This window comes from Ochotona princeps, chromosome 2, assembly GCF_030435755.1.
Source record: "Ochotona princeps isolate mOchPri1 chromosome 2, mOchPri1.hap1, whole genome shotgun sequence".
Classification (NCBI taxonomy): Eukaryota; Metazoa; Chordata; class Mammalia; order Lagomorpha; family Ochotonidae; genus Ochotona; species Ochotona princeps.
Genome location: NC_080833.1, coordinates 60,788,812 through 60,816,732, shown reverse-complemented (window position 1 = coordinate 60,816,732; position 27,921 = coordinate 60,788,812). Strand labels below are relative to the sequence as shown.

The 27,921-nt window shown below is 38.6% G+C and overlaps 1 long non-coding RNA gene across 1 annotated transcript in view; it reads right to left on the bottom strand.

Annotated features, from left to right (window-relative positions):
- Positions 1-14,327: 14,327 nt before the first annotated feature.
- LOC131479574 (uncharacterized) overlaps positions 14,328-27,921 on the bottom strand; it is a 135,153-nt gene continuing 121,559 nt past the window's right edge. The window contains exons 2-3 of the long non-coding RNA XR_009244979.1: positions 16,622-16,765; positions 14,328-14,536 (exon numbers count right to left, since the gene is read on the bottom strand). This is a non-coding gene — a long non-coding RNA (uncharacterized LOC131479574). The remainder of the gene's footprint in view (positions 14,537-16,621; positions 16,766-27,921) is intronic.

Here is a 27,921-nt window from a genome sequence, read left to right as displayed (position 1 = left end):
TATCATCCCAATCAAGTAAAAAAGTCAACCTAATATTTACAACCATTTACAGCATTATGGCATTAATTGACATGGTATTGATTAACCAATATGTTACTAGGAAAATGCATGTTCTCGACACAACCTGTGACTTCCTCAACTTTGGTTTACATTCAACCATGGTCTATATACCTTAAAATGGCTATAGAATGCTATTCAGCTGTCTCTTGTCTATTTCAATGTTAGTATTTAGCATTTTATAGCATTGAAGCATGATTTTGCTGAACCTGGCTGTTTTTCGGGTAGTCCAACTCTATAACTTTAACAGGACAAATGTCAACAGTTCAGGTGAATGTTTTTGGGAGGGGTGTGCAGAGAAATCCTCAACACCCCAGAGAGGAGTATTGCTATAAATTTCTGAAATCTGGGCAGGCTCGGCAGCATGAAAGCTAGTCCTTGTACTGCTCTGGTGATCATATGGACCCGGTTCATATTCCAGCTATTCCACTTCCAATCCAGCTCTCTATTTATGGACTGGGGAGGTAGCAGAGTATGGTCCAAGCCCTTCAACCCCTGCCACCACGTACAAGGCCAGGAGGATTCCCCTGGCTCTTAGTCTTGGATCAGCTTAGCTCTGGCCGTTCACACCGTTTGTCAAGGTGATCCAGCAAATGGGGGTTCTCTCTGTGTTTCCGCTCTCTCTTTAACTCTGCATTTCAAATAAAAATAAAGTATTTTAAATATTCTGAAATCCTGATCATTTATATGCATTCTCCTACAATATACCAAACAACTTCTAATCTTCCGGTTTTAGCATAGGCTTCATGTCGGTTCGTATTTCTATGTGGCAATCAAGCAAAGCTTTAGAAACCTTCCTGAACTTTTCAGCTTCAATACTGAATCCATAGTCTCTGCTTACGAATTTGTTTAGTCAGTTAAGCCTTTCCAGCTTGAACTGCTAGTCACCTTGATCTCTTACCCTTACTATTTCATGCCAATGTACTTGCCAATGACTGTTACCTACTTAAATCAGAAAAAAATGTGTAGTTATTTTCTTGTGCAACGCATTCTATTGTAGATCACATTTGCCTCAATTTTGAAGGCTGCTGTGGCTCAAATAAAGTTTCAGGTTTCAATGCAAAGGTTAGTAAAGATAGTTTCTGAGGAAATTCAACCAGTGGTTTAGTTCCTGAAGAAATTCAGCAAGTGATACCATATTTTGGATACCATAGTTTGGGAGTCTATCACAAATTTCTTAGATGAAGAAAGATTCCAATAAATGTCCTTAGACAAGGACAGAAAGACTGCTTGCATTGAAATACAAAATGCTACAGAATTTAGAGATTCAATGTCCCTAGATTCAGTGACATATTTCATTCTGTCATGCTGATGTCTAAATGTTCCCCTCACCCCTTAAAATTTGGGAAAATTCTAAACCCCAAGATGATGCTACAAAAGGACAGGAAACTTTGGGCAGATAATTACACCGTGAAGAAGGAGCCCTTATGAATGGGATTAGTTTCTCATAGCATACTATGGTTGGAGCTTTTCTGTGAAGACACGGTGAGGGTGATCCATTTCCAAACTAGTAAATAAGTCTTCTCCAGACACTGATTCCAGCACTGTCTTGATCTTATGTCAGCAATGCCTGCGTTGCCGTATACCCCGAGTTGAGCGGAGGGACTAGGGTTACAAAGAAGACAACACGCACTGGACCATTTGTGCAAAGAGAATGCCGCTTTATTGAAGTCTAGCCTGCCTTTTATACTCTCTGGTTCCTCCCAATATTTTCCAACGTTCAAGCAGCTCCTAAGACCCCCAGGGGCATCTTGATAAAGGGGAAGCAGGAACTAAATGCATCCTGTTACCCCTTGAAAAACAAGCTAAGCTGTGGAGTTAACCCTTGGGAGACCTGGCCCTGCAATCTTAGACTTCTTAGTCTGCTAAATTGTAAGAATAAATTCTTGTTGTTTTAAGACACATGATCTATGTTATTTTTTGTAGAAGTCTAGACAGAATAAGAAATATACCCTTTCCATATCCAAGGTCCTTCTCATGGCTTAAAAAAAAACTTTATTCTTCACTGGTTTGTGCTAGTCATTATTTGAATCTTGAAGGAGTGTTGGTTAAGGTAGGCTCTGTGGAAATTCAGCCGTGTCTCTGAAATCAGAGGACATTGCATGTTCTTGTGGACAACAAAGATGATCGGTTTTTAAAAACTCAAAAGTATGTTTCTAATGACAAAGAATTCAACAAAATTTAGGGACTGATGCTTTACAGCTTGAGAACATATGGAGAGCCCCAGTTTCACTGGAACTCATTCAAGTGTTTTATTTCTAGTGTCAGAATTATATTCCTCTTCATTCAATGCCTAACTTTGAAAAGGTGACTTTGTAAGTTTGGAAATTTCATTTGCATTCTAATTAAGTCACTTGCAAACTGTGACTTTGGTTTCATTTTTTCAGAAATCTTGACCTTATACCTATAGGACACAGAGGTTTTGCTTAGGATGGTCAGAAGTTTTTAAGTCTTTCACGAGGTCTTGAGCTGGGAATTGAAGGTCCTAAGCCTATCAACTTCTCTCCCTATGTTCTTCAACAAAGATAGATTCATCTAACTACCTGACCAATTCCCTTATGTATTATTTATTTTACTTAAAATATTCCAGGATCACACAGAGCTGTGACTTCTATAAGTACTTGATTACAAATTTGGACTAATGTGGTCATTCAAAAACTTTTTTTTTGTTATGCTATAGCTCACCAATGCCTTCTCTTTCATTAGGAAAAAAGGGATTAAGTCTAATCTGGTCAAATATTCAATTCTAGAATTCTTAACACCAGTATAAAAATACACCGACCCCCCCATGCACACACACCTGTATGCATGTAAATAAATGTAATTTATATTTGATAGATCTAGGACAAGTTGAGCCTAAAATATGACTCTTGAAGGGATACTCGCTTAACTAGTTGGGTTTCCTTGGGAAACTCCAGAAGCTCAAAGCTTCATCTCTGCATTTTCCTCTCCTTTCCCACCCTAGGCTTTACCACATTCCAGTTTTAAAACTATTGTCATAATTATTAGTGTTCTTTCCCCAGTAGAATTGTTTAAGGTTGGTCATTTAGGCACAAAGGAACTAAATAAATATAGAAGACACTGAAATCTAAACTGGACAACAGCTGGAACTTTAATATCAGAACCTGTTCAATAGTGAGGGGTCCTTTGAAAAAGGAAATGCAGTCTAGTGCCTAACTTACTAAATTTTAGCAGAAAAGGTTTAATTGTAAGCCCTACTAACAAAAATTGTCATCAGCAATGATTGCCATATCAACTTTAACTCCATAATCTGGTTTTTTTTTTTTAAGATTTTATTATTATTGGAAAGCCAGATATACAGAGAGGAGGAGAGACAGAGAGGAAGATCTTCCATCCGATGTTTCACTCCCTAAGTGAGCCGCAACGGGCTGATGCGCGCCGATCCGAAGCCGGGAACCAGGAACCTCTTCCAGGTCTTCCACGTGGGTGCAGTGTCCCAGTGCATTGCACCATCCTCGACTGCTTTCCCAGGCCACAAGCAGGGAGCTGGATGGGGAGTGGAGGTTCCGGGATTAGAACCGGCACCCATATGGGATCCCGGGGCTTTCAAGGCGAGGACTTTAGCTGCTAGGCCACTGCACCGGGCCCAACTCCATAATCTGTAAAATTTTCCTCTTATACATAAAAGGCAGGATACACATAAATAGCAGAATGACAGACTTGTGATTTTTTGAGGGACTGTACTATTGTAACAATATAGGAGAAATCAGTAGGGGAAGGGGATGTGGATAACGGGGAAGGAGGGTGGGGGAATCTCAGAATTCATGCAACTATATCATTAAATAAATAAATTTAAGAAAAAAAGGATCATACTTGTGCCTGCTTTGTTGGTGAATCATGAATAAACCCTTTGTCTTCTCAAAAGTGAGATATGACAGGTTGATCCTTAGGTCATTATCAGGCAGTGAACCTTCCTCACACAGTAATATTTGGATCTAAAACACAAATATAATCTGGCAACTGTTTGCTGACTAGATGTTATGCACATACTTCACTATGCTCAGTTTGTCTAGAAAAAACAAGCAAAACAAAAATAAGCAACCACTTGGGGGCCCTATTTCTGGCATAATTTTATTTTTGACTACCAAGAAATATAGGCGTATTCCATTTAACATACCTGAAAATAAAACTGTGACCTGTGTTCAGTTTTAAGTATCAACCAGTCAAATTAACCATTTTCCACCTAATTACATCTTTATGCTTCTTATTGGCATAGTGGACATGAGTAGAAATCTGGGCAGAAACATTCTCTTTAAAAGCCAGCCCCTGGGGCCTGGCATGATAGCGTATTGGTTAAAGTTCTCGCATTAAACATGCCAGGATCCCATATGGTTGCCGCTTCTAATCCTGGCGGCCCTGCTTCCTGTCCAGCTCCCTGCTTATTATCTGGGAAAGCAGTTGAGGACAGCCTAAAGCCTTGGACCCTGCACCTGCGTGGGAGACCTGGAAGAGCTCCTGGCTCCTGGCTTCGGATTGGCAAAGCACTGATCGTTGCGGTCACTTGGGAAGTGAACCATCAGACAGAAGATCTTCCTCTCTGTTTCTCCTCCTCTCTGTATATCTGCCTTTCCAATAAAAATAAATAAATCTTAAAAAAAAAAAGCCCCTGGTAGAATCAAAATGGTGAAATAGGATAAAGACATGTTTAAACAGAGAATCATTAGTCAGAGTGAAGCAGAGAGAGCACATTCCATGAAATAGGAGAGGAATGACTGATGGCAGAGGGGCACCTGGAGACTGATGGACACAGGAAAGCAGCAGAAACAACAGCATGGTGTTGCAGTGACCAGAAACCCAAGTGGTAGTCAGCGAGCAGCAAACTGAGCTCCACTCTGCCAGAGCTCCACCAGCAGCCAGGTAGGAAGCAGAGTTCACCATGAGCTCAGCAGGTGAACCCAAGCAAAAAACTGCCCATTCTACTGGTTTGTTTGATTCAACAAGGAGCAGGGACAGCAGCAGAAGAACCCAAACAGATGGTGTAAGAACAGGGTGGATTGGGCCCGGCGGCGTGGCCTAGCGGCTAAAGTCCTCGCCTTGGAAGCCCCGGGATCCCATATGGGTGCCGGTTCTAATCCCGGCAGCTCCACTTCCCATCCAGCTCCCTGCTTGTGGCCTGGGAAAGCAGTCGAGGACGGCCCAATGCATTGGAACACTGCACCCGCGTGGGAGACCCGGAAGAGGTTCCAGGTTCCCGGCATCGGATCGGCGCGCATCGGCCCATTGCGGCTCACTTGGGGAGTGAATCATCGGACGGAAGATCTTCCTCTCTGTCTCTCCTCCTCTCTGTATATCTGTCTGTAATAAAATGAATAAATCTTTTAAAAAAAAAAAAAGAACAGGGTGGATTTCACAGCCCAGACCCTCACCGGAGCTACATTACATACCCTTTTCTGTAGGGAGGCAAAGCTTATACGAAAGGACTGCACATGCACTAAGCTGGGAATGGATATATTCCTGGCTCAGTGCATGGCACCAATGTGGCCTCCTCTGGGATCCACCAAAAATAGGTCTGGGTAACCCCCAAACCTAAAGGCCAGCAGATCCAGAACTCCACCAATGGCGTATCAGGTGCCATTTTATACAGTGTGGCAAAGATTGCAGGAATTATTTGTGGCCTGGGAAACCAGTAGAGGATGACCCAAAGTCTTGGAACCCTTTGTGTGGGAGACCTGGAAGAAGCTCCTGGCTCCTAGCTATGGTTCAGTTCCAATTCAGTTCCAGCTGTTGTGGCCACTTGGAGAGTGAATCAGTGAACAAAAGATCCTGTCTGTCACTCCTCCACTGTGTATATCTGACTTTCCAATAATAATAAAAAAAAACCTCGAGGGACAACAGTGAGTTCTACATCTGTTGAACTGGGAGATAATAGGCAGCAGGTTCTGGCAATATCAGCACCACCAACAACCTAGCTACTTAGGACATCTGGTGTCTCCCTAATCCTTGGAAATGCTCAAATCAAAAGTGGGAGGAACTTTATATAGATAATGGTGCAGTCAGAGCATGGAATCAAGGCAGGGGGAGAATAGAAAGCCAGGAACTGGGGCTACAGAGACCGTGGTGAATGTCTAACACAGGACATGGAAGAGACTGGCTGGAAGGAGTGGTGCAGTGATTGCAAAGAGCCATGTACCAACCGCAGTAAGTAAAATTGAAATGGACACCTGTATGTAACACAGCTTAGAAACCTTCACTAAGGAGAAGTATCTGCTAACCAGAAGTACAATGACCAAGAGCAAAAGAGAGGACAGAGGCACAATGAATATTATTAAAGAATCTCCTGCAAAAGAACAAAAGCATTTGCCAACCTCAGAGTTAACTGAGGAAGACACAGAGAAAATGGGGGAGACAGAATTCAAAACACTTGTTAAAAAGCTTCTTATCAACAATGAGAAACACATGCAATGATTTAAGGATTATGTCACACAGGAAATAACAACACTGAAACAAAATCAAGCCAAATCATTGGAAATGAAGGATGCAATATAGCAAATTAAAAAATTTAGTAGAAAATTTCAATAATAGAATGAAGGAGGCAAAAAAAAAGGATCTCAGAATTGGAAGATACTTCTTGTCACAATGGGGAAGCAATAAAAACCTGGAAGCAGAGCTGGGTCAAGCTAAAAAAAAGTATTCAAGAATTAAGACATTATTATGACACAAAATATAAGAGTTATGGGAGTTATGCAGAAAAAAGCTGGATTTAAAAATGTATTCAATGAAATAATAAGAGAAAATTTCCCCAATCTAGAGAAAGAATTGGGAAACAACATCCAGGAGGGACACAGAACTCCCATCAGGGTTGATTAAAAGCAGTCTTCACCACGACACATGATAATCAAGCTCTTTTCCATTGAGCCTAAGGAAAAGATCCTTAAATGTTCTCATTATATGAATCAATTGACATATGGAAGAATGACAGACTTATAGCTGACCTCTCACAGGAAACTCTACAAGCCAGAAGAAAATGGAGAGACATATTCCACATTCTAAGAGGAAAAAATTGTCAGCCCAAATTATCATACCCAGCAAAGCTTTTCTTTGTCTTTGTAAATGAAGTAAAATTCTTCCACAGTAAAGAAACACTCAAAAAATACACTTCTTCCAGACCTACCCTACAAATGATACTTAAAGATGTTCTTTAGATAGAGAAAAGGATTTACACCCACCAAAATCAAAATCAAATGTGAAGAACATCCAAGCAAAATGAAAACAGAAGACTAAATCAAGCAATGAACCACCCATTGCTAAAATGACAGGACCAAATTACAGCATATTCATATTAACCCTGAATGCAAATGGTTTAAATTCATCAATCAACTATCATAGATTAGTAGACTGGATTAAAATAACAAATCCCAACTATTTGTTGCCTACAGGAGATACAGCTCACCAACAAAGATCAGCAAAAACTGTATCTCATGTATTTTGATATTTTTATTTTTAATTTCATTTTTCAAAGACAATTTTTTATCATTGAATTATTTACTGACTCACAGGTCATACAATAGCATTATTTTCTTAAAGAAGGTTCTTGATTTTCTTTTTTCATTTCTTCAATGACACATTAATAATTCAGCACCATTTATTTAACTTTATGGTGTAGCACATTTGTAGTTTTCTTCCTGTTGTTGATTTTGCTTTGTCACTTTTCATTGAAGGGAGTGTACAATAACTGTGTAATGGAGACTATCATATCCAGATGTGAGGCTACAATGCAGTAGGCATGTTTATTTCCAGATCAAAGATGGAATCCCAATGAAGCTGTTAAATATATCTTGACAGTAAGATACTAGACTGTCTGCCATTTTCCATATGCATGATGATGGACTTCTGATTATTTATGAAGAACTATACTATTATAATAATATAGAGGAAATCAGTGGGGGAGAAGAGGATCTGGGAAGAGAGTAAGGGAAATCCCATAGCATATAGAACTGTATTATAACATAATAATAATAATAACAGGAAAAAAACAGCCCCCTTTTTGACCCCTTTACCCCATACTTACGTATTATATTTAAGGATCGCTTTGTCTAATGTCTCCTGAAATAGAGCCTGCTTCTATTGCAATTATTTTCAAGTTGATTTTGGTTGATATATATTTACGAATGCCTGAGTATCAATTGGTTTACACAATTATGGAAAGATATTTAAGAGTATGAAAGATCATTTTCTTTATTTCCAATGCAAGATCTTGAAATTCTCAGAGAGAGAAGTAAAAAAAATGTAAGATTACACTCAAATTTGCACCCACAAGCTTTAGATAGAACCTGCTGGGAATATACTAATGGGGCTGTACAGCTCATTGTTCCATCTTGCAATAAGATTGCCCTGAAGAAAGTGTACTATTTATCAAAGTCTAAAACACATATAAAGGAACTTCAAAAAGTTTGTGAAGAATTTAAAGGTAATATACATTCAGATGAACTTTTGATGACTGCTTAATGTTGTTTACTTTGATTTGCTGATGTTTTGGCTTTTCAAATGAAAGAGCCATTTTCTATTGCCTTCTTCACTTTTATTATTTTCCAACATCACAGTGATGAAATTGATCATTTGTTTTTCATTAATACATGCGTATATGCATGGCATTAATGTAGATATAGATAAAAAAGGAATCAAGATTTTTATCTACAAATTGGTTTGGAGCTTCTGATATTGTTTTTCCAGTTCTACATAAGATACAGCATAGATTATTGTGAAGCATTTTAAACCTAAGCCTCTTACAGCACACTATATATATTTTTTTTCTAATTCTGTCTTGGTATGTAGCCATCCTGTGACTAAGTTTTGAAATCCTATTACTGGAGTCAAAAGATTTGACTAAAAAATAGCACATTGGTTTCAATTTATCTGGTAAGAGAAATTAAAGTGTCATTATAATCATTGAAAATATAGTAAGTAATTTTTAAATCTAAGCTGCAATTTATGAGGTTTGGTGATACACATTATCTGAATTTGTGTTAGTCTTCCAAATTCTGTGCTTAGCTACAATATGTGTTCATTAAATGCATTGAATAAAAAATATTCTACATTTAAAAAAAAAAATATTCTACATTTTACTGCATAAAACTTTCTTGGTTTTCAATCGTTACATCACTGTATTTTTGCTTCCTCATTTTCTTATTGATTCTTTTCAGAACCAATTATATTTAGCAATTCTACCAGCATCTCTGAAATTTACTTCAAGATACATGCAGATATGTTTTCTGTACTTTATCCATCGAATTTTCTATTTATACAACCTTCCAGAAGAATCCTCTTATTGTCACCTTTTCTGGCATCAGTGTAATTATCACCTTCCATGATTAATGTCTTTGTTCTTTTACAGTGTTTTATCTACTTATGTACTTTAAATCTGCTTTTTTAACCTTGCCTGAGACATGGTATCTTGTTACTATTTATTTCCTTTCTGTTTTTATTTGTTGCTATAATTTAAAAATTTCTTTTGCTCTTCGGACATATTCCATAACTCTGGATGATACTTACATTTCCTAACTTTTTGAAAAAGTCCAGCCTTCCTCTTAAACTACTTCAGTGATATTAAATTTGGTTCAAACCTGTTGTATTCTAATGTGCAGCTTCAGTTCTATTAATTTCTACCTTCTTTTCTTCAAAACATTCTCTACTTTTTTCTTCTGAAAATTTCTCTAGAAAAAGTAGGTAAACAGATACTATGGATGCTTTCTACTGCTACCCAGCTTTTATTTTGGTTTTGCTTTTCTGATTATTTAGCAAATAGAGTTCAAGTTTATCTTTGCTGTCTCTTTCCCTGCTTTGTTATTTTAATAATAATAACACCGGTAAGCATTTGATTCACCCTTTCCACAGCCATGCCATTTTATTCATCACATTCCCAAACAACACATGTGAGTGCTTGTAATTTGATTACATGTAACATTCTGGACACCTCTTCACTTTATCGTGAAGCACCTTGCTTTGATTTTTAACCATATAGTATAACCATATTCTATGATTAAAGACTTACATTTTTATTTAAGTAACAGAAACCAGGTTTATTAAATGCCCAATCTTTCCTTTCTTTCCTTTCCTTTTCCTTCTTTTTTTTTTCTCATTTTTTTCCCTTATTGCCCAATAAACATACAAAGAAAAATAAAATAAAAGAGACGTACAGGGTGAACACTTAATATTTTTTTCTAACTCCCAAATCCATGACTTTTTTTCTTTACTTTTGGCAATCTTTACATATATAGTTAGGGCACAAAGGTTCAAGGGCTACAAGAAAGAGGGTAATACTATTATTTCCACATTGTTTTTTGTTTTTTTTTTTTGTTTGTTTGTTTTTTTTTACCGTATCTGAGGTAAAGAGGGAGATAAAGAGAGAAACCCCATCCAGTATTCTACCCATCCCAGGTCCCCGATGTGGGGCATGCGCCAAGGGTCTTTCTCAAGTTGTTTTGATAGTTCAACAGTTATGAATTGCTGCCAATCTCGGCATTCCAAGCACGATGACGTTGTTACAGAATCCACTGATGACATAGTCCACCTGAGAGTCTCTGCCCAGTTTTTCACTGTCAATACATGGCTGGGGTAGTTGATTGATTTGTTCTCTCTGCTGTAGTGCCAGGTATCCTCTGCAGGTTCTGATAGACTGCCATAACCTCCCTGTAGACCTGGTTATACTCTCCACTGCTCCATCTGAGCCTCTTAGGCGGCTCAGATCTGGCACTTGCACTCCATGGCAGACCATGGAACCTGTACTTCTCTTCATGGTTAGGGTTCTGAGTCCAGCAGGTCAATTGGGGAGATCCCAAAAGAAACTGCCTGAGATGATCACAGACCAGATTCTTGTATGTACTTGCCAGTACAGAGACCAGTACAGTCTATCATCCCAATCAGCTGGTGGTTGCAATTGCTGGGTTAGTTGTGTTTCCAGCCCTGTCTTCCACTGGAACCAATGGGTGTTGCAGTCCAGCCTGATTCTGCCCAGCACACACTCGACCCTCCACATAAACCAGTGTGAGCTGCAGCCTAGTTAAAGTGACCCACAATATCCCCCACCAGGCCTGGACCCTGCCCTGGTTCCCATGCTTGCCAGTATGTACAGCAGACTAGTTCAGTCTGTCCCACATTCCATTCAGCTCTCATACATGTCAATGGGCATTGAAGCCTAGTTCAACCTAACCAGCTTCACTATCCAGCCCACACATGCTGGCGGGTGCCTTTCTGTCTAGCCACCCCTGCCCCTGTCCTGGTTTTCGTGCTCTCCAATGGGAGTGGTAACCCGAGAGGGAGTTGTCCACTATTTCCCTTCTAGGCCACTCCCACTCCTGGGTCATGCACTCTCTAGGTGGCTCTGGAGTTCAACTTGACAGATTCAGCCTCACTGTCAGCCTCTGCCAGCTGATGCTGCGGCAAAGCCCAACCAACTCTCATCCACTCCAAATTTTGTTTGCACCAGTAGGAACAGTCAGCCCATCCTGGCTTTTCTCTGATCTAGCGTCCATGAGGCCCACAGGTGTTGTAGCCCTGCCTAGTCTGGTCTGCCCCCATCCTAACTCACACTCTCCAGTGGGAGTGTTTGACCAGCAGGGGAGCCCACATTCACCTGCCAGCCTTGCCTCTTGCTTCCATGGTTCTCTCATGTACTGTTTGGGTGCTGCGGTCTCATCCAGTATGGGTCACCTCACCTTGGCATTCCTTAATGTGCACTGGTTTGTGTCACGACCTAACCTGGCCCAGCCCACACTCTGTTCTGGTGCTCTGTTTCTCCAATGGGTGATGTGAACTGGTTCATTTGGCCGCTGACCTGTGCCAAATGTATGCCAGTGGGTACCATTTCATGGCCTGTTCTGGGCTGTTCCTTATTGTGTTTTTTGTGCTTACTTACAGGGATTGTGTCCTACCAGAGGAGTTGCCCAGGATCCTCCATCAGAAATCTCTCCCAATGCCATATTTCATGCATATTGGTGGGTCCATGAGCCAACCCTACTCAGTTGACCTCATGTCCTAGTAGAAACAGTGGCCTTTCCTGATTTCCTGACTGGCCTTCAACCAAATCTGGTTCTTACTGTTGGATGTTTTAGCCTAGCCAAGGCTCGTCCTTACCCAAACACAGCTCATACATGGCTCAGTAGGGGCAGAGACCTAGCCTAGTCCATCCTACATCTACCCTGGCCCTCCAGAGCACCAGATGGCACTGGAGTCTAGCCTGACTTGGTGCTTCCAGGACCAGTCCACACTTGTGCCAAGAGAGACTGCAGCTATATCCAGATCAGAACGCAACCCCCATTCTCTTTGGTGGGAACCCCAACCCAGCTAGGGTGTCCCCTTAGCTCTCCAACCATGCCCATTCCCAGCCATAGATTGCATGCATGCCATTGGTTGCTCTGACTCAGCTTGGCATACCCTCTCACCTGTCTTGGCCTTTGCCTTAGATGCTGTGACTTAGCGTCCCCGGTTCATGCAAACCAACAGGTGTAAGAGCCTAGCTCAGCATGACCTGTGCTCTCTCCTGATTTCCATTTTTGCTTGTGGGCTAATTTTTGCTTGGCCCTGCCTGGCCCAACCCATTCCATAACCAACCTACACATTAGCCAGCCATTGGAGCTACTTTGCCCATCTTTTCTGACCCCCGTCCCCCATTTCTGGACCATGTGCTTACCAGTGGGAGCTATGACCCACTAGGGGAGTTTCCCAAGTTCCTCCACTTGACCCACTCCCAGACCCAGATCTTATACATACCAGTGGGTGTTAGGCCAGTGTCCAGTATACTCTGACCTTCCATTTGGCCTTGTGTGAGCTGGCAAACGTTGCAGCCTGGCCCACCCCACACCCTATTTAGGATGCACATTTGGGTGCTGCTGTCTTGACCAGCCCAGACTATTGTTGGTTCCTTTACCCTTGAGTGATGGCAGGCTCCTTGGTCACACCAAGCTTAATCCATCACCACCCCAAATATTGAGCTAACCAGTGGGACTAGTATTTCTACAGGGTTTGGTTCACACATCCCCCACAGAATCTACCCCTGGAAATGGTTCTCTTGTGTACTAGCAAATGTCATGGCCCTGCCTAATGTGACCCATCTCCTAATCCAACATTCTGTCAGGTACTAGGATTTGGTCCTGCCAGATAAGCTCCCAACCTTAGCTTTTGCATGGACTGGTGTACGGTGGTCAGCATTATTCTGTGATAACAAGTTCTACACATGATTCAAAGGAGGCCAGTATATCAGTCTTATCCATAAAGAGCATCTGATCCCTCTCCTCCAACCTACCAGGTCTCCGTACCCTTGCTCACCTTCAAAGGAAAAGTTACTCTGTCATTGGCAATCTTCAGGACTGATTCACAATCCAGAAGCACAGTGGGCTCAATGTGGAAGTACCTAAGCAGCAATTTATAGCCCCAAAACCCCAGAGCTCACCACTGGGTGGTCAGCAGGCAGGGCCTGGTGCCAAATGGAGTACTAGCAACCCAGTGACAGCTCACCGCATGTTCCTGTTGGCTGGAATCAGGGCTCTGAGCCTGGAGACAGACCTGGCATGGGACCTGCCAGCAGCCAACAACCTGCTGTAAATTTTACCCCCCAAATCCCAAGGTCACCCTTTCCCAATCCCATCCACCACATGATGTTGGCGGTGGATGGGGCCCAGCCCCGCACTGTTCTCCAGATTCTGCCTCTCAGTGTACTCACCAGGAAGGGAGCAGCCTCTGGAGCTCGGGCAGGCCCAGGGACAGCTTACTGCATGTTTGCAGTGGCTGGAATCAGGGCTCCGAGCATGGAGATGGATCTGGCCTGTGACCTGCAGAATACTTAATATTTTCAAATAAAAATCTCATATGGAAGCGGGACCAATTCTATCTCTGTTGCTCAACTCAGAAAACACAACATCAAAGGGAAGAAAGGGTATAAAGTGACCACAAATTTACAGCAAACTATTGATATTCAAAGCACCAAGAATTGATTATACAAAGTATACTCCAAGTTTGGGAGATTAGCCCTGGATGTTGGCCTGCTTGGTCTATGTGGGGAGACACCTGGCAATGATCTTGGCAACTGAAACCTCAAACTGACTGATTACTAACCATACAGGCAAGAGTAGTGGGCTGTGCCCCAGCTTTCCTTCTCTGTCCTTGGATGAGCAGTGCTGCGACTTCCTTGATAAGAAATTTTGAGAAGTCAGTGCAATCCCATGTTACCTGCCAGCCACACATGGCGTACATAAACTGCAGAATACCACACCTATACGTGCCAGCCATACGTGATGCGTGTGACTTACAGTCAGATTGGAGAGTCAAGAGAGCACAGCCTTCTATCTTTTTGCAGTGCTGTTGTTGGTTGAGGGGATCTTCAGGAGATAGCTCTTTAGCTTCCTCTTTTCTTGGGGTGTAAAGGAGTATGCATGGTTTGCAATAAACAGACATGCTTGACCACACTGCCCCTGGTGGTTCTTGCTGAGGAACACCATTGCCTCACCCCCTTGGTGGTAATAGGGCCCTGTTGGTCAGAATCCCTAAGACAAGTTATCAATATGCATAGAAATTTATCTGAATTAAAAACTTCCTTTTAAAATTGCTATTTTTTTCTACATCAAGAAGGTTTATTTTGACATCAGATCCACTCCTTATGACTCCTGACATAAGTACAGTGTGTAAAATTGAGTTTATGATTCTTGTTTTCCTTATAGCACTCTATTTTTGGTATCATTTCTATCTACCTTTGTTTTAATTTCTCTTTCATTTCAAAACAGAGCTTATTTCTTGCTCTTAGCTGCCCTCTCCTCAGTCATTATTATTTCTGGCTTCACTATCCTACTTTCATCAAAACGGAATTCAATGATGTCATTTTACCTCTGAATATCCCCACCTGATGTGTGTGTGTGTGTGTGTGTGTGTGTACATGTGTGCATACACTTACCAAAGAGATAAGCATATATATCTATAAAACAGTATAACATTCAAACAGATCCAGAGTCAATTGTTTTACACGCAGGCATCGATGTAGTTTAATAGAAAATGTAAACATTATTTTTAAATGCTTTAAAGCAGACGATAGAAAGATATCTGAAAAACTGAAGTTCGAAGTTTAGCATAAGTCATAGACAAGTTTACTTTGGCATAAAAAAAGCACCTAGAGACACTGGTGGCTAAACTATACATGTTTAAGAGAAAAAAAGATACAGGCCCGGTGCAGTGGTCTTGCAGCTAAAGTCATCGCCTTGAATGTGTCAGGATCCCATGTAGGTGCTTGTTCTAATGCCGGCAGCCTCACTTCCCATCCAGCTCCCTGCTTGTGGCCTGGGAAAGCAGTCAAGGATGGCCCAGAATCTTGGGACCTTGTACTTCCAATGGGAGAGCTGGAGGAAGTCCCTGGCTCCTGGCTTCACATCGGCGCAGCACTGGCTATTGGGGTCACTTGGGGTGTGAATCATCAGATAGAAGATCTTCCTCTCTGTCTCTCCTCCTCTTTGTATGTCGGGCTTTGCAATAAAAAAATAAATTAAATCTTTTTAAAAAAGAGAGAAAAGATGCAATATTACCCTGTTGGGTTATGCAAAACTTCTTAGAACATAGAAAGTGTGAATATGTTGCAAAAGCAATATAAAGTGAAATTGAACCAAAATAAAGCTGTTTGCCAACCAAAAGAAACCAAGATATTGATGAGATATCTTGCAGAGTCGGAGAAACTATTTACAAAACATATATTTGGTAAGTACTAGTATAGAATATTGAATATAAACACTTAAATTTAGATAAGAAGAAGACAACCATATTAAAATGGAATAAAAAGATTTGGGCAATAACTTTACCAAAGAATGGCTAACAAGTGTATGAAAAGATGTTTTTAACATGATTTGCTACTAGGAAAGTGCAAATGCAAACACCACTGAAATACAACAGCATTTCAACTATAACGAATAAAATTTAAAAGGTTTACAATACACATATTAGAAAGAAATGAAATGAACAACTCCATCTTCCATAGGTTGCATGTGAAAATACCAATTGTACATACATTTCTAGTTTCACTGCACATTTACACGGTTACTATATAGTAGCAATGATAACCCTATTACAGAAAAATAAGATTGTAGTTACATGCATTAAAAAAAAAGGTTGGACCCAGCGTGATGGTGTAATGGTTAAGGTGCTCGCCTTGTACACCCCTTGATCCCATATGGGTATCGGTTCTAATCCTGGCAGCTCCACTTCCCATCCAGCTTCTGCTTGTGGCCTGGGAAAGGGCCCAAAGCCTTGAGACCCTGCACCCACGTGGGAGACCCGGCAAGAAATTCCTGGCTCCTGGCTTCGGATTGGCACAGCACCGGCCGTTGCGGTCACTTGGGGAGTGAATCATTGGATAGAAGATCTTTCTCTCTGTCTCTCCTCCTCTCTGTACATCTGCCTTTCCAATAAAATAAATAAATCTTAAAAAAAAGTTCTTACATTCCATCATAATTGTTACAAACTGGATAAAATTATTGGCATTTTGGAAGCTAAGAATCATAGATGATGAAACATGGCAACTCTCATTTCATTTCAATTCTTTGTTATTTTGTTTGGGAAAGAAGCAGAAAATTACCTAAATGCATAGGCCCCTTCCACTGTTGAAGGCAATATTCAGGATTCTGGATTCTTCCTGTGCCTGCCACCATTGTGTGGCTAATTGGAGAGTGAACCAACAGATGGAAAACTTCTAACTTTCCCTCTGTCTGTGTGATGCTATCTTTAAAATCAAAAAATAAATACATTTTTAAAAAGTTGAAACAATTCATTTATCATCACTAAAGTGTATCCTAATAGAATATATTATTGTTACTAATCAAAATATAGATTGCTTTTTCATTCACAAGCATTCACGAATCTGAAAAGCATCTTGCTAAAAGAGAGAATTTAGACACAACAGAAATATAATGTTTCATTTATGGATAATTTTAGAAAAGACAACCAAATTTTAACAGAATTTGCACCTGTGGTTTCCAGAGAACATTGATCTATCACATGAATAAATTAATTACAAAGTAGCATGAAGAAGGTTTAAGGTGGCATTAAATGTTCTATGCACAAATTGCAAGCTATTTACACAAAAATGTACATGTGTCAAAAGCTAGGAGCAATATAATTGATTTCACTACAATCAAATTCAGATAATTCTGAATCACAGTATCAGTATGACAATATGCCTCACATAAGCATAGCATTAATTATGCTCAAAGGAGGTAAATTGTATCATCCTACAGTTTAACTGTTGACTCCCCATCTATGAATTCCATTAGAGAATAAATGGCTATGAATGTATTTGAAAACATAAATGTTGCTAGATTCCATTCTACTAATTTTTTAGTAAGTGATGTCCCTAGCTGTAATTTGACATGGTTTTCTATTGATCAATCTTAGCTCATCTTTGAAGTGAAGGGAGTTCTTGAACATTATGTGAAATCATTCTAATTTTTCATTTCTAGGTCACAGTGATAGGTCTCACATTTTCTTTACTAAGCCATTAGATCACTGAAAATAAAACATTCAAAATAATGTTATTAAGGATATTTACAATATATACTAATTAGCAGCATGATATATTACATAAAATTTACGTTTAAATTGTATGAGCACAATTCATTCCCTTATTATTTGGTGAGTGATAGGGTCTATGTTGTCAGTGGTCTTTAAGACAGACATTGTGACTACTGGCCCCAGACAGTGTTGAGCATATACTTAAATATTTTCAGACAGGAATGCAGCATTAGAGAAAGACAAGTAATCTGAAAACAGAATAGCATGGTACAAAATATCCCAACATCCTTCTAGTCTTCAGGAGGGGTGACTGATTTCCAGAATCAGGAGCATCATTAACAATTTCCATTGTAGTCAGCTATGGTCGTTTGGCCAAATTTGCTAGTCATGGTTGTAAATCAGTCTCTTGAAAATACTACCTTTTTAAATGAGTGTAATACTAGAAATAATTCAATGTCTGCTATTTTCAAGTTGATGAGAACTCAGAGCTCTTTAGAAACAAAATTAGGTATTGCAATTCTGTATTGATTTGTTACTTGCACATGACACTTTCAATTATCCCTCATTTTCTCCTTATTTTATACTATATATCCTATTCTTGCTCTCCTCACTTAAATCTTCATAGTCACCCTTGATTATATTTTTCAAAGTAAATGCTACCTTCTATGGTTCCATTTGTATGTAATGGAGTATATAATATATCAAAGCACATAAATGGATATATATTGAATTATAGCTGTCTCATTCATGATTTTTAAATTTTTATTGGAAAGTCAGATACACAGGGAGGAGAAGAGGCAGAAAGGAAGATTGTCCATCCATTGATCACTCCCCAAGCAGCCTCAGCTGCCAGAGCTGCACCAATTTAAAGCCAGGAGCCCAAAGCCTCTTCTGAGTCTCCCATGAGGGTGCAAGATTCTATGGCCCTGGGATGTTCTTAACCTCTTTCCTAGGCCACAGGCAGGGAGCTGGGTGGGAAGTGGGGCTGCCGGGTTTAGAACCAATACCCATGTGGGATCGGGGCATGTGCAAGGCGAAGAATTGTTTAACAGAATGGTTCAGCTAGGCAGTAGTGTCTATGTTCATGTGTACTTTTAATACTAAAGGGCAGCTTCAAAATTCTTCTAAGAATTAATAAAAATTCCTCTAAAAGTACTTTCATGAACCTCAACCCTCTTTCAATGAATTATGACAGTATTTGACTGGAAAGTAGAGGACAATTTTCCTTCTTTGTTGTGCCTAATACCTCATTTTTTGTTTGTTTATTAGTGTTGGTGAGATCTCATATTGAATTCAAAGAATAAATTCAGTTCACATTTTCTTTAATATTAAATAAATAGCTTGAGGAATCCTTCTCCAAAAACATGCAAACATTAAAAAATATCTGCTTTCTGCCCCTATACTCAATGATGTATTAAGTTTGGGAATAAAGAAAACCCTACAAATACAAAAGGTTTTGCTGAACTGGTGACAAATTGTGCTTATTTTTGTAAACTCCAGGTGCTTTAGCTGAGGAGGTAAGAGTAAGAAAACAAATAATCACATGTCAGATATTTTTACATACATATCTGAAACCTCTAGTAGTGTTAAAAATGCCATATTTTACACTCTTTCAAATGATTGCCTTACTTGATAAGATTGAATGTGTGAAATATATATTTTATATACAATTTATTATTATTAATTATATTACATTATGTGACACAGTTTTATAGGCACTGGGATCCCTCCACCCCTCCCTAAAACCTCCCCCCATGGTGGATTCCTCCACCTTGTTGCATTACCACAGTTCAAGTTCAGTTGAGTTTCTTTCATTGCAAGCATTTATCAAGCATAAAGTCCAGCATCTTATTGTCCAGATAAGTTCAACGGCTTGTTGGGGAGACCATCTCTGGTCTGAAGGTAGAGCCTGCAAAGTATCGTCCTGATCAATTAAAAGCCACAACATAACATCGGCAACAATTTATAACCTAATGGAATTGACATAGTATTGAGTAACCAATATGTTGGAAAAAATTGCAAGTTCCGAACCACATCCTGTGACTTCTTCATTGACATTTCAATTTAAGTTTATATACAACTGGGTTCTATATACCTTAAAATGGCTATAGATTACTATTCAGCTGTCTCGTGTCTATTTTCATTCTTGTATTTAGCATTTTACATCATTGAAGCATAATTTTGCTGTACCTGGCTTTTTTTTGGGGGGGTAGTCTAGACTGACTTGTAACTCAAACAAGATATATGTCAACAGTTTAGGTGCAGAACAGTTTTAGGAGAGGTGTGCAGAGAAATCTACAATGCCCTACTGAGGAGTAACTAATCTTTGTGTCCTACCTAGTAAGGTGTAAATCACTGAGCAGAACAGAAATGTATTTAGAGAGATGGGGCAGGGAGTTCTTTTATTATCCACAGCTCATGGCTTAAATGGCTGAAACATAAAGGGTTGGATGGAGGAGTGAGGAATGCAACCCAAATCTCCAACATTGAAAACCCCAGTTGCTTGAGTCATCTCTGTTCTTTGCCAGGGTACACATTGTCAGGAAGCTAGTAACAGAAGCCACTACTTTGGGACCAGTGTTGTTGCATACCACTTTTCAATCATCTCCTGTTGTGTGTTGGAAACTATCACTGAGATTTGATGATGACCAGCAGATGGAAGATCTCTCACTCTTCTCAAAAAACAAAGCTAGAATCATTTCCAATATTCCAATGTGGTGTGTGGGAAGTTTATGTTTTAACTGTTAGGTTAAATACCTGCTTCAGGTGTTGTAACTGAATACTTATCTCTGTGTAAGAATTTCATCACGTATAAAGCAAATCACATATACACAAGAACTATTTACTTAGAAAAGGGTTTGCAATAAATTTAGAATTTAGAAATGACCATTCAACAATTTCTATAGTGTTACAAATTGTATCACATTCTAGAAAAAAATAGACCCTGATTTAAGCAGAGCAATATTGGTAATGACTGAAGTTAATAAATTAGCATCTCTTGCTAGTTGCACTGAATTACAACTTACATCCACACTATATGGCATCCATGTGCTTGTGCATATTGACCTACATTTCTTTATTTATATTTAAATGTCTAACCAAAAACTTTTTTAAAGATTTATTTATTTTTATTGGAAAGACAGATATACAGAGAGGAGAGACAGAGAGAAAGACCTTCCATGTGCTGATTCACTCCCCAAGCAGTCACAATGGCTGGAACTGAATCAAGCCAATCCAAAGCCAGGAACCAGGAACCAGGAGCAACTTCTAGGTCTCCCACACGGGTGCAGGGTCCCAAGGCTTTGGGCCGTCCTCTACCAATTTCCCAGGCCTCAAGCAGGGAGCTTGATGAGAAGCAGGGAAGCCAGTACATGAGCCGGCACTCATGTGCAATCCCTGTGCCTTACATGTGAAGACCCTAGCCAATAGGCTATCATACCAGTCACTAACCAAATTTTAATAAATGAATATTAACACATTCTAATTTTATCACACTTGTGTTTGAGGCCCTTTCTCCTAATTTTGACATATATTTCTTTGTTTTTTAAAAAAAAAAGGTGATTTATTCATGTTTATTGAAAAGGCTGTACAGAGAGAATGAAAGAAAGATTCTCCATCTGCTGGTTCACTCCCCAAGAGGCTGCCAGGAGTTTCTTGGTCCCCACACAAGTATGGGGTCCCAGGGGTTTGGACCATTCTGCACTGCTTTCCCACGCCATAAACAGGAGCTGGATGGGAAGTGGAGGAGCTGAGAGATGAACTGCCAATAGCATGTGATCCCATTGGATACAAAACAAGGATTTCTTAAATTTATCTTATCCATAAAGCTTTCTGAACCACATTTTAAAATAAAATATTCATGTTCCATTGTATATTAATGGTATGATTAGTCATTTCTTTAGTTTGAATAGGAGATAAAATCCCCAAAACTTTTCATCTACCCACAAAGGTAGAAAAAATGCTCTATGTTTATTATCACAGATTCTTGATAGATATAGTTATTAGACTTACATACCAATTACAAATTGATAAAAATGATAATATAATATTTGTCATCATATTGTTTAAATTTCAAAGATTGGTGATTTTAGTTTGAATTACTATATTCATAGAACTTCCATGGGAAGAAACAAGGTTTGGAGTAGTTGAAAGATGATAAAATATCTTTGTAGGCAAATCTTGAAGTTATTTAGCAACTAATTAAATATTTTTATGAGTAGCAACATTTAGCTCTTGTAACTATTTCTTCAAAAGGGTGTTTCTTTAAGATTTTATAGTAAAATAACAAAACTAAGCAACATTTCCCTCTGTGTCTTCACATACCCTCTACAGTTCCACACTTACCATGCTTCCAAATAGGCAATAATGAGATAGTAATTGCACAAATTAGCTATGTTTATTCACTACCTCGTGTACCTGATTTATCTTGTGTTCACATGATATACTCATATGTTACTGACTAGAAAAACTCAATGAAGTTAGTTAATGCCTGTGAACATTAATTTATTGTTTTACTAAAAAGGAAATTATGATTAGTAGCTCCTAAACTCAAGAAGTCACTTGTCTGATTAAAATTATAACAGTAATGATCATATAATAATTGCTCAATAATTTTTTTGTCATTTTGCTGTTGTTTGATTTTGTCAATGTTACTTTGACTAGTAGTTATGTAGTTGTGGTAATACAGGAGTAATAGTATGCTGCTGAGAATGAAAAAGGTCCATTATATTCTACACTTTTTCTAATTTCTAAAACACAGATCACTATCTTTTTTCTTTATGAACCAGTTAATACTGGTTAAACATGAAACTGATGTTGGAAAACTTCTCCAGGATCATTTTCTATCCCTAATGTCTTATAGTTATACCCAGAAATTGGCTCATATTGTCAAATCATTAAATGCAGAATCCTTTCATAATTTTTTCCCAATACAATTCCATAGGCACAGGTATTTCCCTTTATCATTCTTCATTCCCCCAACTCTCATTTTCCTCTCATATTATTACTCTAGTATAGTCCTTCAGCAGCAATCATAAGTCCATCATTCTGCTATTTAGGTGCAGCATGGCATTGAAGGTGCAGACAGTGGTAGAAAACCCAGCATCCTATTGTCAAGTTACACTTAACAGTGGACTTGGCAGCCTGTCTTTTATTTGGGAGCAGAGATGCATACTGCAATGTATCTTCACTTCTTGGTGTGCTAGTCTTCATTATGCAGTTACTGTAGGTAAATATTTACATATACATATTTACCTATGTATCTATTGATATTGCATTTTGCATGAGGGTCGCCTAATATCAGAAAAAGCATATATTTGTCCTTCAGGGATTAGCTTATTTCACTGAGCATAATGGTCTCTAGTTGAGATAATTTTGATGCAAAGGGTAAATGACTGAGGAATATTCCATTGAATTGATGTACCGCATTTTCTTTATCCACTATGCTTTTGACAAACATCTGGGTTGTTTCCATATCTTTGTTTATGTAGATCATGCTGTTGTAAATACAGGATTACAGATCGCATTTTCATATACAAAATTCACTTTCTTTCAGAACTGAGAGAGTTGCTTCATATGGTTGGTCAATATCACTTGTCTTAGCACTCTCCATAATGTACACTAAGGTACACTCCCAGGAGAAGTAGCATATCTTTTCCCCCACATCCATAACAGCAAGTGTTATTAGCAGAGTTCTGAATATAGTTCAGTCTGACTTGGTTAGGTGTAACCTCAATGTAGTTATTTGTATTTGTGTTTGCATTTGTATTCATATTTGCCTGATAACTAGGGAGACAACATATTTTCATGTCCAATAGCCATTTGAGTTTGTTCTTTTGAAAAATGCCTGCTCATTTCCTTTACCTGGCTTATTCATAGCACTGCCTGAGCTCTTTTGTGACTTTTTTTTATTGTGAAGTCAGATATACAGAGAAGAGGAAAGACACAGAGGAAGATCTTGCATCCGCTGATTTGTGAGGCAAGCAGCCACAATGGCTGGAGCTGTGCTGATCCAAAGCCAGGATCCTAGGTCTCCCACACAGAAGCAGGATCCCAATGTTTTTGGGTCATCCTAGACTGCTTTCTCTCTCTCTCTCTTTCTCTCTCTCTCTCTCTCTCTCTCCCCTCCCATCATCACCTGTGTCTGTTTATCTCTTTCACTCCACTCTGTTTCTTCAGCTCTCTGTGCCTCTCTGTAACTCTTTTTCAAATAAATTTTGAAAGGAAGGAAGGAAGGAAGGAAAGGAAGGAAGGAAGGAAGGAAGGAAAGAAAGAAAGAAAGAAAGAAAGAAAGAAAGAAAGAAAGAAAGAAAGAAAGAAAGAAAGAAAGAAAGAAAGAAAACTCTGAAAGAAAGAAAGAAAGAAAGAAAGAAAGAAAACTCTGAAAGAAAGAAAGAAAGAAAGAAAGAAAGAAAGAAAGAAAGAAAGAAAACTCTGAAAGACAAAATATCACAAAGCCATGATTGACAGATCTGGAATAATAATGTGTGGTGTTACCTCAGTTATATGAATCCTAGATCTCTCTTTCAGCATTAGAAGGTACAAACACTGACTGCCTATGATATACCTCTCTAAGGTCTAGGTGTTAGCATGTAGCAGTGCTTGATTTACATGACACAGAAATCATAGTGATATGCTATATATTATAATATTTTTTCACTGAGATTCTGTAGCACAATCTCAATATTAGGAATGTAATTAGTCAACATGTTGGAAATGCATGACAACATTAATGAAAATGTATAGATTCAATGAAGAGATTATGTCTCAATTTCTTTCCTCATTGGTATTCATATCTTTATGCTGTACAAATACACTTGCCTATCTCAGATTTTCCAAAATAGAATTTAAAGTTAAATGTTTAACAGTAATCAGCTATATCCATAGTACTTCTGGTTGTCTATTATTTCATGTGATTAAGTGTATGTCTTCATGGGCTATTCAATTTTTTTCTACATAATGTAAATCAGTCATCCAACAGCTTCTTTCGTCAATAGTCAAAATTGGTTTGAGATGAAATCTCACTATTAAGTTTGGAGGTCTTCTGCCATTTCTCTTCAAAGGGTGGCTTTTTTGATGCAAACTACCACATATGTTTTTCTGCTTTAAATTGTCAAACCTCCATGATTCATGAAAATTAGGTCTCACCAGGAAATGTTTTTAACTTTGCATATTTCATGAATTGCTTTAAGATAATTAGCTATCCAGGGTTAGAATAACCAAATAAAATAGTAAATTTTTTTAATACGCTACCATAAATTTAACTAGGGCTTATATTAATTTATTTTCATCTTTAACCTTCACCTGATTAATTTTATTCATATGTATATGTACATATCTATAAAAATTAATTTATGATATTATTAGATGGTGAAAGAGGTAGTATAGGCAATTTACTTATTGATTTTAAAATTTGGAAGTAACAAAATTATATTCAGGCGTTTTTATAAAGCTAGCAATTTGTACAAAGTGATCGTTACTATGTTGTAACTAATAGCTTTTATCCTTTAAAAACCTATCTCATTTAATGTTATTCAATGAGCCACTAAATGTATTCAAGGACACATAATCATTTAAATGTTCTGTAAAACATAAATGTGAAGTATGCACAGTTAGACAATGTTTCAACATTGTGCATAAGAAGAAATACCTCTTGAGCTATGGTTCAACTCTGCTTCCCTTACTAAAACCATTAGGATATGCATTGAACTCAAATAGTTGCAACAGATTTTCCTCCAACTTTCCTTAAAGACAAAAAAAAAATGGTTCCCATCCTTTGTACTGCAGGCAGAATTAGAATCTACTCCCTTTGTCCTTCATGCTGTTGGCAGAAGTCAAATCCACCAGTGGTGCTGGAAAAGATTTTCCTATTGCAACATATATATATATATATATATATATATATATATATATATATTCTACATATCACTGTTATCTGAAGAATGCATCCCTCTAGCAGAGCAAAATCAGGTAATAGTGAAATTTTTGTCATTTTGACTGTGATTAGTCCTGAACAAGTATTTTCTCAAAGTGAGCCTGCAGGTATTTCTAACAAAGAGACACATGTTTGCTACTCTCTTAGAAGGGAGAATAAATTTATTTCAACTGCAGAATATTACTACTGTCAATTTCGAAAGCCTGAAATTTATATAATGAGAAAACCCATAAAATGCCATATGCCTTCACCCCTAAAATTATGATAATAAAATGCTAAGAATATGTCTATTCCACATAATTCAAATGCCTTAATTTCCCTATCTATAAGAATTGAGTGGGCAAATTTATCTCATCTCTTGGCGAGGGGCATTGTGAAGAATTAATTTCAGAGTAATTTTTTTGTCCTTAGATGAATGCCACAAGGATTATAGTAGTAAGAATCATATTTTATGACAGTCTTTTTTGTTATTCCAGACAGGTTGTAGTTTGGAAATTTGTAACCTTTGGATTTTAAAATGATTATTTATGTCAAAATTTTTTCCAATTGCTTTTGATAAGCATCATAAATACAAAGAATTGCTTGAGCTTTCTTTTAAAACTGTCAGAATCCTTTAAGACAAGTTTGTCAGTCACAATAGACTTGTTTCTACTTGCCATGGGTATTGTATTGTGGTCTCAACTGCAGCCTCCTGCAGGGTCTAGGGCTTCCTGCTGAGTTTCACATGACCAACATTGTCACAGTACTGCTTGCTATCCACTGGTTGTTTACTTCATATTCTAAGCACAAATTTAGTTTTATTTCTCTTTTTGCCCAGATATTAGTCATTACTTAATAAGCCATATATTTTCCAGACTACATAACTGTACATTTTGAGGTTAAGATGGTAGCCAGTCTGTTTTCCAGAGATTCCCATTGCACAGAAAAAAAGAAAGGGAAGTTACAGCAGCAATAACTCAAAAAATTAGGCTGTCATTGTAAGAGAATTTCTTATAGACAACAAATGCTAAAATGGCAAGTCAGGTAAAAACCCGGAAATCAGTAGGCTTGAGCCCATATGCAATGTGCTTCTCTGCATCACAGGTGTTTATTACTTGCTGACCTGAGGGAAGGTAGCCACACTTCATACCGCATTGGATCTGCTTTATGAGGCAGGCAGGCAGTAAAGACGGCTTCACCTTCCTTCGCCCACTGGTATTTCTTTTTGCCTGCATCACTCATCAAATAAATTTCTCAGCAGTGTTACCGGAAGGAGGAGTGGGAAAGCAGTAGTGCGCTATATCATGGAATGTGGATTTTGTGCTTGAAAGCAAGCAGAACAGAGCCCTCTGGGGGTGCGGTTTTATTGGATTGTTTTTAGGCAAGAGAAGAATTGTAGATTGCTTCAAATTGTCTGGAAAATGTGCCTTCTTCACAAACTGGAGATCAGGAATGGTGAGTCTCCATGATGCAGAGCCATGACCGATGAAAGACTGTTAGATTGTTTTTTGTTTGGTTGTTTTTTTCTTACCCCCCCCGTTTTTTTTCAGAGGGGGTGCAGATTTAAAGCAAAGTGAATAAAATGTCAGCAAAGTGGAGACTGTTTGAACAGCCACCAGGCTAATGCTTGTCAGCATGTGCTAACTATATGGCCTGAATCCTCTTACTTGGTAAGCTTTTCAAAAGTATAAGTTCTCCTGTCCATTTTCTCAAAATCTCTGGATGTGTTATCATAAAAGCACTTCAGTTTCACTGAATTAGAGTAACACACATCTGTTTCCTTCTCAGGATTGCTGGAGGTTTGAGTCAAATATATCCTTGCTCTTTAACAAATGATCTTTGAGACATGAATTTCTTTTGACATAGAAAAGAATCAAGATAGGGATCAGATGGATACAGTTTATTTATTTAATTGAAAGAAAGCAGGCAAGGGACTGACAGAGAGCATGACTGAGGCAGATTATCCATTTTCTTTTACACTTCAAATTATTTCAGTATTCAGAGCTGGGCCAGGATGAAACCAGGAGTGCGGAACTCAATCCAGTCACCCATGTGTTGGTAGGGTCGAAGTGCTCAAGCAATTTTCTGTTGCTTCTAAGGTTCCATCAGCAGAAAGCTGGCTCAAAGGCAAAGTAGCTGAGCCTGAAATCAACTACACATAGTTGGAGTTCAGTTGTCTTAAGTGGCATCTCAACTTACTGAGCCACAACTTTAGTCCCTGTAATTTTATTTAAATATCATCTGAATGCATGATAGGTTATTTGGGCCAATATTCTAGAGCCCAAAGCTAGACAACAGCAGGAACACACCGCAAACCACATACTAATAGGTGAAAATGTGTATTAATTTACAAGAAAATAAAAAGACAATATTAACAACACCAGTTTTTCACAAATCTGGAACATATTTTAATGTAAATGATGATGTTTTATGTTCTTTCACAAGTGTGGATCAGT